The sequence below is a fragment of the Trematomus bernacchii genome, unplaced genomic scaffold (genome assembly GCF_902827165.1).
Source record: "Trematomus bernacchii unplaced genomic scaffold, fTreBer1.1, whole genome shotgun sequence".
Lineage (NCBI taxonomy): Eukaryota > Metazoa > Chordata > Actinopteri > Perciformes > Nototheniidae > Trematomus > Trematomus bernacchii.
Genome location: NW_022988007.1, coordinates 4,310,756 through 4,323,399, shown reverse-complemented (window position 1 = coordinate 4,323,399; position 12,644 = coordinate 4,310,756).

Here is a 12,644-nt window from a genome sequence, read left to right as displayed (position 1 = left end):
ACGAGATGTTTGGGTGGGGAAACAGTCTGCTATGAGCTGATAAGGGTGGGGTCCATGTTTGGATTGGTGGGTTCGCCTGATGTATATTAGCAATGAGTTATCGCTATGAACACATATGGCACTTCCTCCCAAACTATATTTTGTATTATTTAAATATGGCAGAAAATAACATCACTAGAATGTATTCCATGAACTATTATGGATAAGATAATATTATATGCAACAATCTTGGTTTTCAACCATGCATCAGAATCACAAAAACACATGACTACACTGCACATGCAATGAGGGGACACTGGGCAAAGGTGAGACATGTTCACTCTTTTGGGACTGTATTTGCGAGTTGTGTAAAGGGCCCACTTCTGAGAAACATGAGAAACATTTGTAACTACTCCCTTTCTGTGCACAAAGATAACTCCAAAGCTAACCCAAAACACGACCTCAGATAAAAGATGACTTTGTTACAGTCATCAGAGAGCATACATTTTAGGGGACAATGAATGATAGATTAAATGTATATATTTCCTTAAATGTACACATAAAGCAAATTGACTTGAGGTAATTTAGGTGATTTTACTTAGAAAGTTAACCTGACTTATTTAACCTATTAACCTGTTAAGCACTGAGCCTGTTTTTCAGGTCTCAGGCTCGAAAATGACATTCCCAGAACAAATGACCATATCTTCCCTTCTAAAAGGGTTAAATTAATAATCTTTATTCTCAAAGTAATGATAAACCTGTGAGTTGGATGTAGAAAAGTCAGAATCAATATACACTGTAAAAAAAAAATGTTTTTTTACAGTTTTTCCCCCAAAAAAATTACAGTTTTTTATTGTATTTCATAATTACAGGAAATCATATTCAATTTACAAGAATAAACGGTTTATTGAAATGTGTCATGTATTTTAACAAAAAAAAACTGTAGAAATGGACTACATTATTTATCTGTTTTTTAGCAGTTTTTAAATGCGAATTTAACAAAACTAACCGTAAAGATAAATGATTTTCTGTTTACAAAATTAGCTGCATTTTCTGTAATTTTACTAAAAAATACTTTTGTTATGGCTATATATAACTGTCAAATACATAACAAATACTGTTAATACTCATTTAAAAAATTTATAATTGCAAGAAAATATATGAGAAAGAAATATTTTGTAATTTTGCTTAATTTAACCACTACTTTACATTGATAAACTGAAAAAACACAGGTATTGACTATCCTATTATAGTAAAAAAAAACTACATTTTAACAGATTTTGACTTTCACTTTATTGCTACATTTGTATTAATTTGAAGATTTAATTGTTAAATATGAGAATTTCATGTTATAAAAACTGTGTAAAACCATAGAGTTAAAAAAAACTTGACTGTTAGCATGTTGGGTGCGAATTCCTACCAGAGCACAATTCAGATATAAAATGATACTATAACCCACCAGTAACAGCCTGTGGGTTATATAGGAGACATTTGGCTATGCCATGATACATCTATAAACTAGCTCATAGCTGTCAGCATTCACTGCAGGCAAACCTAATGTGACCATTCACTTATGATTTCTAAGTAGAAGAAGAAGAAGATATCATGTATTCATCACTCAGAGGGAAATGTCTTCCCCCACTCTGTTGTGTTTAAACACATTACACACACAGGGAGGATATACTGTACATGCACAAACACACAGAGCATATACATGCACAAACACAACCACATGCGGATAGGAGAGGGGATCGCAGGGAGGCTGCCAGATAGCCGGCGCCAGGGAGCAGTTTTGGTGTTCAGTGCGTTCACAGCCCAAGTAACATTGACCTGCTGATCTCTTTCAACACAAGAAAAAGCTGTGCCAATTTCTGACATCATTTAGCTTTTCAGATGATCAGAGACGCGAAGCTACCGCAAAGTCACTTGTGCAGCTAACGGTGATTGGCAGACAGTATGCAAAAAACATATTGAGTTTCACTGTAAGCGAAAAATGAAAGGATCTAGAAGTTAAATAACATTAGCATCTTCCCCTAGGCCTTATCACACTAGCATAAGCCCATAACATTGAACATGCTAGCAAGCACTTACAGCCAGCCTACTCTGAATATCAAAACCTTGTTAGCAGTTAGTGCTACCACTATGCTAAATTGGTATTAGCATTGCGATTACAGTAAAGCAACTCTACTAACAAACAACCAACTGTTGTGCGTTCACAACCCAAGTAACATTGACCTGCTGATCTGTTTCAACACAAGAAAAAGCTGTGTACATTTCTGACATTATTTAGCTTTTCAGATCATCAGAGACGTGAAGCTACCGCAAAGTGCCTTGTGCAGCTAACACAGAGTGCATTCTCGTAGCGATTGCTACAACTGCACCATGTTTGTTGGGAAAGTAGCTTTTAGAAATGTATCAATGTTCTAAAATGTGTGACTCAATATTTAAAACACAGAGTGATTGGCGCACAGTATGCAAAAAACATATTGAGTTTCACTCTAAGTGAAAAATGAAAGGATCTAGAAGTTAAATAACATTAGCATCTTCCCCTAGGCCTTATCACACTAGCATGTACAATTTAGCCCATAACATTGAACATGCACTAACACAGGGTTGCCAACTTTGGGTACCTGGCTGGAGTGAGATTTTGATATCATGGGTTTAATTCGGTTTAATTACACATATGCGCACAAAATGACTGCTATCGTGTCAGCAGCGGGACCTTAGCATATAGGATATATATACAATATATACAAATACACAATAATGGACACAGACTACAGTATAAAGGGCACACAGTTTCATTCACTAATGAAAGTCAAACATGTTTGTTTCCACTGTTTTATTGTGTGCCTGTCGCGATAAGCAATTAATTGACTTATCGTACGATAAATAAAAATGAACTCGATAACTTTTCTGACCTCGATAAATTGCCATTTACATGAGGATGTGACTAGCAGTTTGAAAGGATGTACTTGAATTATTATTATATATTATCATTATGTCAGTGGTCTAAAATGGTCATACAACGGTGCCGACAATATTATCGTTTATCGCAATAATTTCCGGGAAAATGTATCCAACAAAATTAATTATCGTGAGAGGCCTATACATGAAACACACACACACAAACAAATCTACAGACTTACTCCAAACTGCCAAATATATTAATTAACACACTCTCACTCTCATACACTCTTTGACTCTATTTTGGCCTAGTAGAACAATAAGCAGCAGACTTTTACTTTTTTATCATTTCTACTGGATCTTAGATCTGCGTATGCGCAATACGGGTCGGCAGTTGCGGCTCCAGAGTATTTTTGTTGGGTAATCTATGGTAGGGCTAACCCATACAGTGGTGGGGCTCAAGTCAATATTTGCAATGTAATTACATACACGCTCCCCCCGACAGTGAAACGCCACGCGTGAGGTTTAGATTATTTCCCTGTCTCAATCCAAATTGAACTGTATGAAATAAAAAGGCACATTTGTCTTGTAGTAAATAAAAAGGGCGACCTGGAGCCAATCCTGCAATTTCCCCACAGGTGAAAGAGTTGACGTGCTGAAAACCCAACCCCTGCAGGGGGGTCTGGGAGGATTCTCCCCCAGGAGATTTTTTGAAATACTAACATAAAATACACATTCTGGTACTCTCTTGAGAAGAAAAAGAAATACATTTATTACTACACGACATATTTAAAAAAATTAATGCTATTTTAGTTTTGTGTTACTTTGTTCTGAAAGCTGAACCTGCTGCAGCAGTGCTGCTCCTCACAGAGAGAAGAGGGAAGAGGCTGTGTGAATTACTTTACATTGTGGATAAGGGTGGATAGCCCCCATTGTTCTGTGTGTCAAAATGAAAGACAGCCCACACACCTATCAATCATCAAACCGTGGGGTCTTATTTCATTACGTGTTGATTTCTATCAACACGTAATGTTGTATCGATGTATATAGAGATGTACTACCGCAAAAGTATTCTCCGTCGGGACTTCCTGCAACAACACCACGCCGTTATCGTGATTCTGATTGGCCAGAAGACATGATCAAAGATGTTCTATTGAGAAGACGATCACTACGTGACAAAAGTTTTCAAAACCGTTTCTAGTCTTCGGTATTCTTGTTTTTGGCGTGAGAATAGTTTGGGCAGCGTGAGAGCGTGAGATTGAGAGTGAAAGCGTGTGTCACACGCCAGATGCGTGAGAGTTGGCAACCCTGCACTAACAGCCAGACTCTGAATATCAAAACCGTGTTAGCAGTTAGTGCTACCACTATGCTAAATTGGTATTAGCATTGCAATTACAGTAAAACGAACAATGTTGTCCTTTTAGACGTCTAATAATATCCAACTATTCAATGCATCACATTGAAAGAATAGGCCTTCACCAAAGCATGTTGACAAAGCTAGTAACTACAGCGAAATACATTTACAATCCAAGTCAATTAACTTAAATATGTATTGTGATAATGTCCCACACAGCTAGTTGGTTACAACAATCTACAGTGATGTCACAGGGATTTCAGGCAGCAGGTAGTTGAAGGTTAAGTACCTAAATTCACTTGTTAATCCATTTGCTATGGCTACAACTGCCTCGTGGAACAACAAAGATTTATTTTCTGTTTGTTTAATATAGGAATGCATCTTTGTCTATCACACTTTGCTTCTGTAGATCTCCCATCTGACTTTATTGTGAGCTTGTGTTTTCAAAAAGTAAATTCAGCATATTTTATGAGACTGAACAGTCTCATGGGGTATTGGACTCTCTTAAAACCCAGGTAGGTGCAGAATAGGTTTCTCAAAAATAAAGCAATCAGGAAGGCAGTACTATGCATGATGACTAAAAATGATATGTACACATTGATTAACACCTACTCAACTTGTACTTGGGACAGGACTGCAAAGTACAGATGGGATATTCCTGATCATAATCAAACTTATATAAATGTGCACCAACATTAGTTATCAGTGTTCTCTATTCTCAATTTAAAAGAATAAACTGACAATAAAGAAGTCTTATAACATATTTTGCTTGTGTCTTTGGAAGGCCTTCAGTGTTTGTTTGATTATTTATCAACTAGTTACATTGTCATTTTGTAAATTAAGAAAATAAAATCCAAAGAATTAAACAATTATAATTGCAATGTAAATAGTTTGCACCCCATTTTTTTTACTTTTAAATTAATCTTTATGGTGTGGTGTTACCAATTCTTAAAATAATACAAGGATTGGATGTTCATCAAAGGATTTTCAGGGCAATCGATTTGCAGCCAATTAGAGACGAGACTTCTGCTGCACGCACCCATCATGCACTGAGGCAGACAGAGCGCATGCACAACAGAGACCACTCAGTTAGCACGCAGGAGGTGAAGAGCACTGCACATGGCGCGACCAGAGGAGAGGAATCAGCACTTTCAGAGGTAACGGTAAAAACTATTTATCAACGGATTCAAAACACTCAAGACTTAAAACATTGCAAACGTCAAAGTCCTAGCTATGGTATACATTTTGTTTAACGACCGAAAACAAAGTAATGTTAGCTAACGTTACCATAGCTAGGTAGCAGCTAGCTAGCTATGGTAGCAGCTAGCTACAATGCTTTGAAATTGAGCTGTTCTATGCCGTCATTATGCAGGGTGTTAATTTTAAATTTTTTAATGGTGCTCGAGTGGCTGAGCTGATGTGCAGTGAATGTTTCAGAGTTACTTTTTCGCAATATTATTTAATAAATAGTTTAGCTAGCTAACTAGCATACATTGTCACTAACTCCTAATGTTAGCTCAATCCTTAGTTTTATAATCGATTTTTTTGTGGGCATAATGTTACACACAATGCACAATATCCATATCTTTTAAATCCTATGTTAAGGCTATAATCAGAGGTGGGAGAAGTTCTCTGATCTTGTACTTGAATAAGAGTAGAAGTACTCAGGTTTTATACTTGAAGTGGCAGAGTTCCCGGAATATTTTTTTGCCGGTCAACATGTCCGTTAAAGTTTAAATCTTTCGGACAAAATGAGAAAAGTGCCGGTCAAAGGTCTTCTTATTTATTGAGCTTTTAAACAAATTGATATGATTCGATATTAAACAAACTAATTCTAGTAGATTAACTACATTATTCAAAAGTGTACAGTAACTTATAACACGGGAATAATAAACGGAGCGCTCTCTCTCCCTCTCCTGACAGCCCGTCAGTATCATGCAGCTCGCGGATCCAGTAATGAGTGACCCGACAGTAAAACTAAACATATCTATAACTAGTTTAGGTAGTTTGAGAGGTAATTAAAATAGCTACGTGATATTCTAACCTGAAGTGTGTGTTTTTGTTCCGCTCACCGCTGCAGATGATCATGCAGAGCTGGGTGTCGACTCGTCAGCAGCAGCTGATCTCTTGCTCCGGTCAGATTAGACTTCACTCGCGTTTATGTCCATATCGATCAGATCTAGCTGGTTCTAGCTAATGATATGACTACCTGCTTATTAAAAGACACCTAAACAATAAGCGTCGCTATGCAACCGGGTGAGGCCGCAAAGTATAGCGCAGCATTATGCATTTGTTTACATGCCCACCGGAACACCGAGGCATTACCAACAGGTCAACGCACAATCAACCCATACAGGACACTCTTTCTCCACATTAAATGTTAGACATTAGAATTGACTATTCTTGTCTGTCACATACTATTCTTGTCTGTCACATAAGTGGCGCAACTGATGCGGTATTGCGCTAAAGGGAAATTATTTTGACCGGAGAGATTTAGATTTGCCGGTCTTCAGCATATTTTACCGGTCATAGTCCGGTAATTACCAGCTAACGGGAACTCTGAGTGGTATTACTGTACTTAAAGCTGCTGCTGTGTTATTTAAGTTATTTTTGCTTAAGCATGTGCAAACTTGTGTCTCTTTTTTTCCCTCAGCTGTTACTGTAGCTGCAGTACCAGTAATTGCAACCTACCAAGAATAAACAGCAGCCAGAGATCCTCAAGTAAGATTTCTTGCCATATTACAAGTGTTATCAATTCTCAATGTCCTATATGGTATTGCTATGCAAACAGTGAAAGGATATGGAAATCATCAAGAGGTGGCTAAAATATGTTTTTCTGCTGACCCTGTCCAGAGCAGTACATTGCTTTGCTTCCAGGTGGTTGCTCCTGTCTGCATCTCCAAGCTCGGGGCATACCGGCCATCAGTGGCGGACTGGCCATCGGGACGTTCGGGACGAATCCCGATGGGCCGGTCGGGCCACTCGGCCCACTTCGGTACCGGCAGGGGCGGACTGACCATCTGTAGAATCACTGAACGGCCGGGTCGGTTTGCTTTTTAAACGGCATCATTGAAGTTGCGCTGACAGGCGACAGAGGTCCACCGTTTCCCAGTCCGCCCCTGCCAGCCATCATCTACTCTAGGTAATACACTGACTATGCATAAGTATCTTTATAAAACCCCACTTTAAACACCCAAACTATCCCTTTATGATGTGACACTTTCTACACTGTTAACATTAGGAAACACTTAAGAAAGAAAAGAAAGCTGCAGGAGCTGATCATTCCTAAAATACAATTGGCCATGTGATCACCAGTAAAAAAACAAAACAATCTGCACTAAATATTTTTTGGATTTATAAATGTTTTGTGACTTTTTCCTGTTGTGTACCTTAAAGCTCCCATGTCATGCTTTTCCGGTTATTACCCGTCCCCTTGTGTGTTATGAAGGTTTTTATGCATGTAAACGGTGTGCAGAGTCAAAACCCTCAAAGTACACCCTGTAGCGAGTAAAACTCTAACACAGAAAATACCTCCCCAAAACGCCTCGTTGGAGATACGTCACTGCCCATTTGAGTCTTCCATTTCGTTCCGGGTACGGCCTGATGTCATGCGGTACCCGGAACGAAATGGACCAATCCCGAAGAGCTATGGCCACACCCAGCGGCGCTGGCCGCACCCTCTGCCAGCCTAACATTTACTGTTGGAAGCTCTGGTTCAGTTCACAATCGATCCAGTCATGCCACTGCCAAGGACCTGTTTCCTGAAATGTGAGGAGAAATCTGAGCTGTTTGTCCTACCGACGGAAGAACCACGACGAAGTCAGTGGTTGAAATTTCTTTTTAATACTGTTCCTCCAGAGGTTCGAAGAACCGGCATTTCACAGACGAAAGCTTCCAAAACATTGCCCAGTTTGAAGCCGGATATGCACAGCTTGTTTGGACCGTTTGGAGCAGGGGAAGATTCGGGTACACAACCTGTAAGTTTGCATTGTTATTTGTGTATTTATCAAACAAGGTATCTACCACGACTGTTTAAATGTGTAAACATGTTTCGGACTGCTAAGCCACTGCTAACTGTGCTAACTAAGTTGCTAGCGTTTCCATATATCAACTCCAATATTAGCAGATCGCCTTACATACATGTTCCTCATAGCTGGATAATGTCTGCATTCACACACGAAATAGTCATAGACCGTATACTCCTGGTGATTTACCATTCGGTCAGTCGCGAAACGTAATTACATTATAGCTGGCGTAGCGTGTATGCTCCCGATCTAACCGACGGAGCTAGACCTTAGTTTGGTCGGAAAAACATTTTTGTTATGCTACGTTGCTAGCGTTTAAATATATCAACTACAATGTCAGCAGATGGCCTTACATGTTTGTCATGGCACGAGAATGTCTGCAGTCACACACACGGAATACTCATACAGTATACTCCGGGTGATTTACCGTACATTGTGACAGTACATGTACATACTGCATGTATAGCTAACGAGGCTAGCTGTATGCTAGCGCAAAACAATGTATTCATGCAAGTTACAATGTATGACCAAACGTAGCAGAATACCCGTATAATATTGCAATTATAAACACGTTATTGCTAGCCTAATATGAACCACTAGCTTTTGTTCATAGTAGTTTTATTACACTCCATTATAGTTGCCGTTCCTCCAAGCTAACGTTCATATCGTGTTAGCTACCAAGGTAAACAAAGCTAGGTTAGGTCTCTTTGCCCGCTCACAGACCCCCAACGGACGGCCTAGAGACCTCCAAGAGGTGTCCCTGAAATGGGGACTCTGTTTATTTCACACTTCCAGCAGAGACAACGGGGAAATCCCCTCTCTTTGCCCGCTCACAGACCCCCAAAGGACGGTACATTACAGTTGGCTTTCCTCCGACGCTGATAGCATGTATAGCTAACGAGGCTAGCTATACATGCTAGCGGGAAACATTGTATGACCGAATGTAGCAGACTACCCGTAGAATAATGCAATTATAAACACGTTATTGCTAGCCTAATATGAACCACTAGCTTTTGTTCATAGTAGTTTTATTACACTACATTATAGTTGCCGTTCCTCCAAGCTAACGTTCATATCGTGTTAGCTACCAAGGTAAACAAAGCTAGGTTAGCATATTAGCAGGCAAGCTGTTCATTAGATAGATCCACACTCCTACCACAACTACTACTAACGAATCTAAAACAACTAAGTTTCTCTAATATTTTGTGATTTGCATTTTATTTCGTCCAGCCAGATCCTGCCGGACAATACATGACTGGACGACCACACTGAGGCATCGTCTCAAAAAGCCCCGGCTGCTATAAGCAAGATGCCGACAACGGGGAGTAATTGACGATATACCGTGTATATATGTATATTTACGTTCATTTTGTACATTTCTAAAAATAAAGTTTAATGGAAATACTTAGTAGGCCTATCCTTTCTTCCCTGAATTATTTGCTCCTATAACATATCATTAATATATAGCAAACCATGATTTGATTTCTCATCAAACAGTAGTAGTTAATAACGGGTAAAAATAACTTACTCTTTGTTATGACCGGCTCGTAGGCCACAACGGAAAGACAAGGAGACATACACGAGTTTACAAAACCACGGCACATTTATTGTGGTAAATAAAGAGATAGGTGGTCAGGGGAGAGGATTGCTGAGCTGCTTGGAGGGAGAGAGGGGCTGCCGTTTGACTCCGGGCAGCTGGCTAGCACCTCGGCTCCGGCCAGGTGTCCGTGATCACGCTGATTAGCCTCTTCAGCTCCACCCCATCGTAAGACAAAGGCCCTGGGGCCGTCACACTCTTCTATAACAACAGTTGTAGCTACAGTTCGGTTAGTTGGCGTATAAAATATACGGCTGTACCGACGCCATGATAAGACTGATGTTCGGCAGAGTGGCCGAGCTGACCAATCGGAGCACACTAGGCTCACAGGGAGGGGGGGGCAAGAGCTCCAACGAGTCGTTTAGTGGAGAGAGTGAATACTGCTGAATACACATGCTTGACAGAGATGCTGTATGCGAAACCAATGTGAGTTTGGAAAATTGCACAGTATAAATCTATTTTAGTATACCTCAACAATGTAATTATGATCAGTGGAAATGGCCATGACATGGGCCCTTTAAGGGAGTTCTCCCCTGACAGCTGGACAGTACATGATAGCAGAGGACCAGACCATCGTCAGTGGCAGTGTCCTGAATGTTGTCGACGCCCTGATACTGATGTTTGCAGCATATTACTGCCTCAATATCAGTTATCGCTCAGAACTGGGAGCTACCCTGGAGTTCTTGCAGAGGTAAGACTTGAATTGTAATTATTAAGTAATTCCATCTTAAACCACAGAGTAGAGGATTGTGCACATTTCTGAGACACGATAAGTGCTCCTGACAATACAAGATAATCGAGATAAAAAGATTATTGTGCTGCATTCTGTTTCGCATTATGCTCTCGTTTTGTCTTGGGTTGTAAATTCAGCGTACCCCTTTCCTTTGCAGTGGTGTGCTTTGGCTCCTCCCTAAAAGCCCAAACTCACTCTTAGCCAATCGGTGGTATGTTTACTTCAGCTCAATGAAAATGACGGAAAGAGGGCCCTTTGTCGACAACAAAAGAAAACCTGGTATTATTGCAGTGAACAAACACATTAAAACTTCTTTCGGTTAACTACGATGCTTTTACACCGCTCACTCTGCTGCTGACACGCACCTCATCTGCCCCAGTTACACACAAACCTCTCAAGATGGGACTCGTAGCTACCCACATTCAAATGATCTTCAAGTGACTGCTTGCTCCTGTTTACAGACCTGCTGCGATACTGTCCAGTGTGATAGTGATGCCAAGTGACGACTTTATATGAGAAAAAATATTCAAACCAATGCTTTAAATGTACAGATATGATCATAACAGTTAATGAAAAGTACATTTAAGAGTAGCATTGCCCTTTGACTTCAAGCTGTATAACTGTAAAGACAATTAATGGCTGTATCATCCACAGAATGTGTAATTAAACACTAAATGTAAGTGTACTTCTGTCTTAACAGGTGCCTATTCAAGATCAATCCGGACAATGGGACTAGAGTGGAGAGGAAGGAATACAAACAAAAACAGCACTCGATAAAGATAAAGGTACATTCATTCATTACAAATGTCGCTGACTTTGAATGGAGAGAGTTGAAACACACACAGTCATGTACACACGCACGCACATAACTGGTAGATTTCTTTAGTGTTTATAATTGTTATCTTTTGAACAAAATGTTGGCTATTGTTAAATGTTGAAATGTTTCATTGCCGGTCTATTCTGCTTTATTATTACTTAAAATATATTTTATTTATTGTTTTTATTTTTGTGATGTATATTATTTTCAATAATATATTGTATATATATATTTGTGATTTTTTTTCTACAAAACATCGGACAGTTAATGTAAACTTGGGCTTTTGCGAAGTAAAATGACATGTTTACTTTGTGTTTTACATGTAAATGGTCTTAGATTTCATGAAGTTTGCTGACGACACGACCGTCATCGGCCTGATCACCGACGGCGACGAGACGGCGTACAGAGAGGAGGTCGAAAACCTGACATCTTGGTGCCAGGATAACAACCTCCATCTCAACGTCAGCAAAACAAAGGAGCTGATTGTGGACTACAGGAAGCAGCAGAGAGAGGGACACGCCCCCATCGCCATCAATGGAACTACGGTGGAGAGAGTCAGCAGCTACAGGTTCCTCGGGGTCCACATCACTGAGGACCTGACATGGACTCATCACTGAGGACCTGACATGGACTCATCACTGAGGACCTGACATGGACTCATCTCTGAGGACCTGACATGGACTCATCACTGAGGACCTGACTCATCACTAAGGACCTGACATGGACTCATCACTGAGGACCTGACTCATCACTGAGGACCTGACATGGACTCATCACACTAACACCATCACCAAAACAGCGGCTCTTTAAAAACAAAATTGTATTAGTCAAGTTATTGAACATGTTAGAAACAAAACAAACAATAATATTTATAACAAAGATGGGCAAAATAAAAAAACGTTCAAGGTATAAAAAAAAATGTATTCTCAAAGTTTCTATCATGTTCAAAAGGGGCAAGAAGAAGCTTAAAAACGTTTCTGGTCCTACCCTGGGGAGAGTGAGGCGAGAACGTCTGTCAGTCATCCTAGTAGCACCAGATCGCGTCGGGGCGCCGTGGTACTCAGAGATGACACAGACGAAGGTGGGCCAGCCCTGGGCGGTTCCCCAGTTCTGGGGGGCGATGTCTCAAGAGGCAGGTGCAATCGGGGCATTACCCACTCTGGGCCGTCCTCTTCAGGCTTGGCTCCTGAGAGGGACAGGCTGAGACAGGGTGGATTGTCTGACAGTGTTAT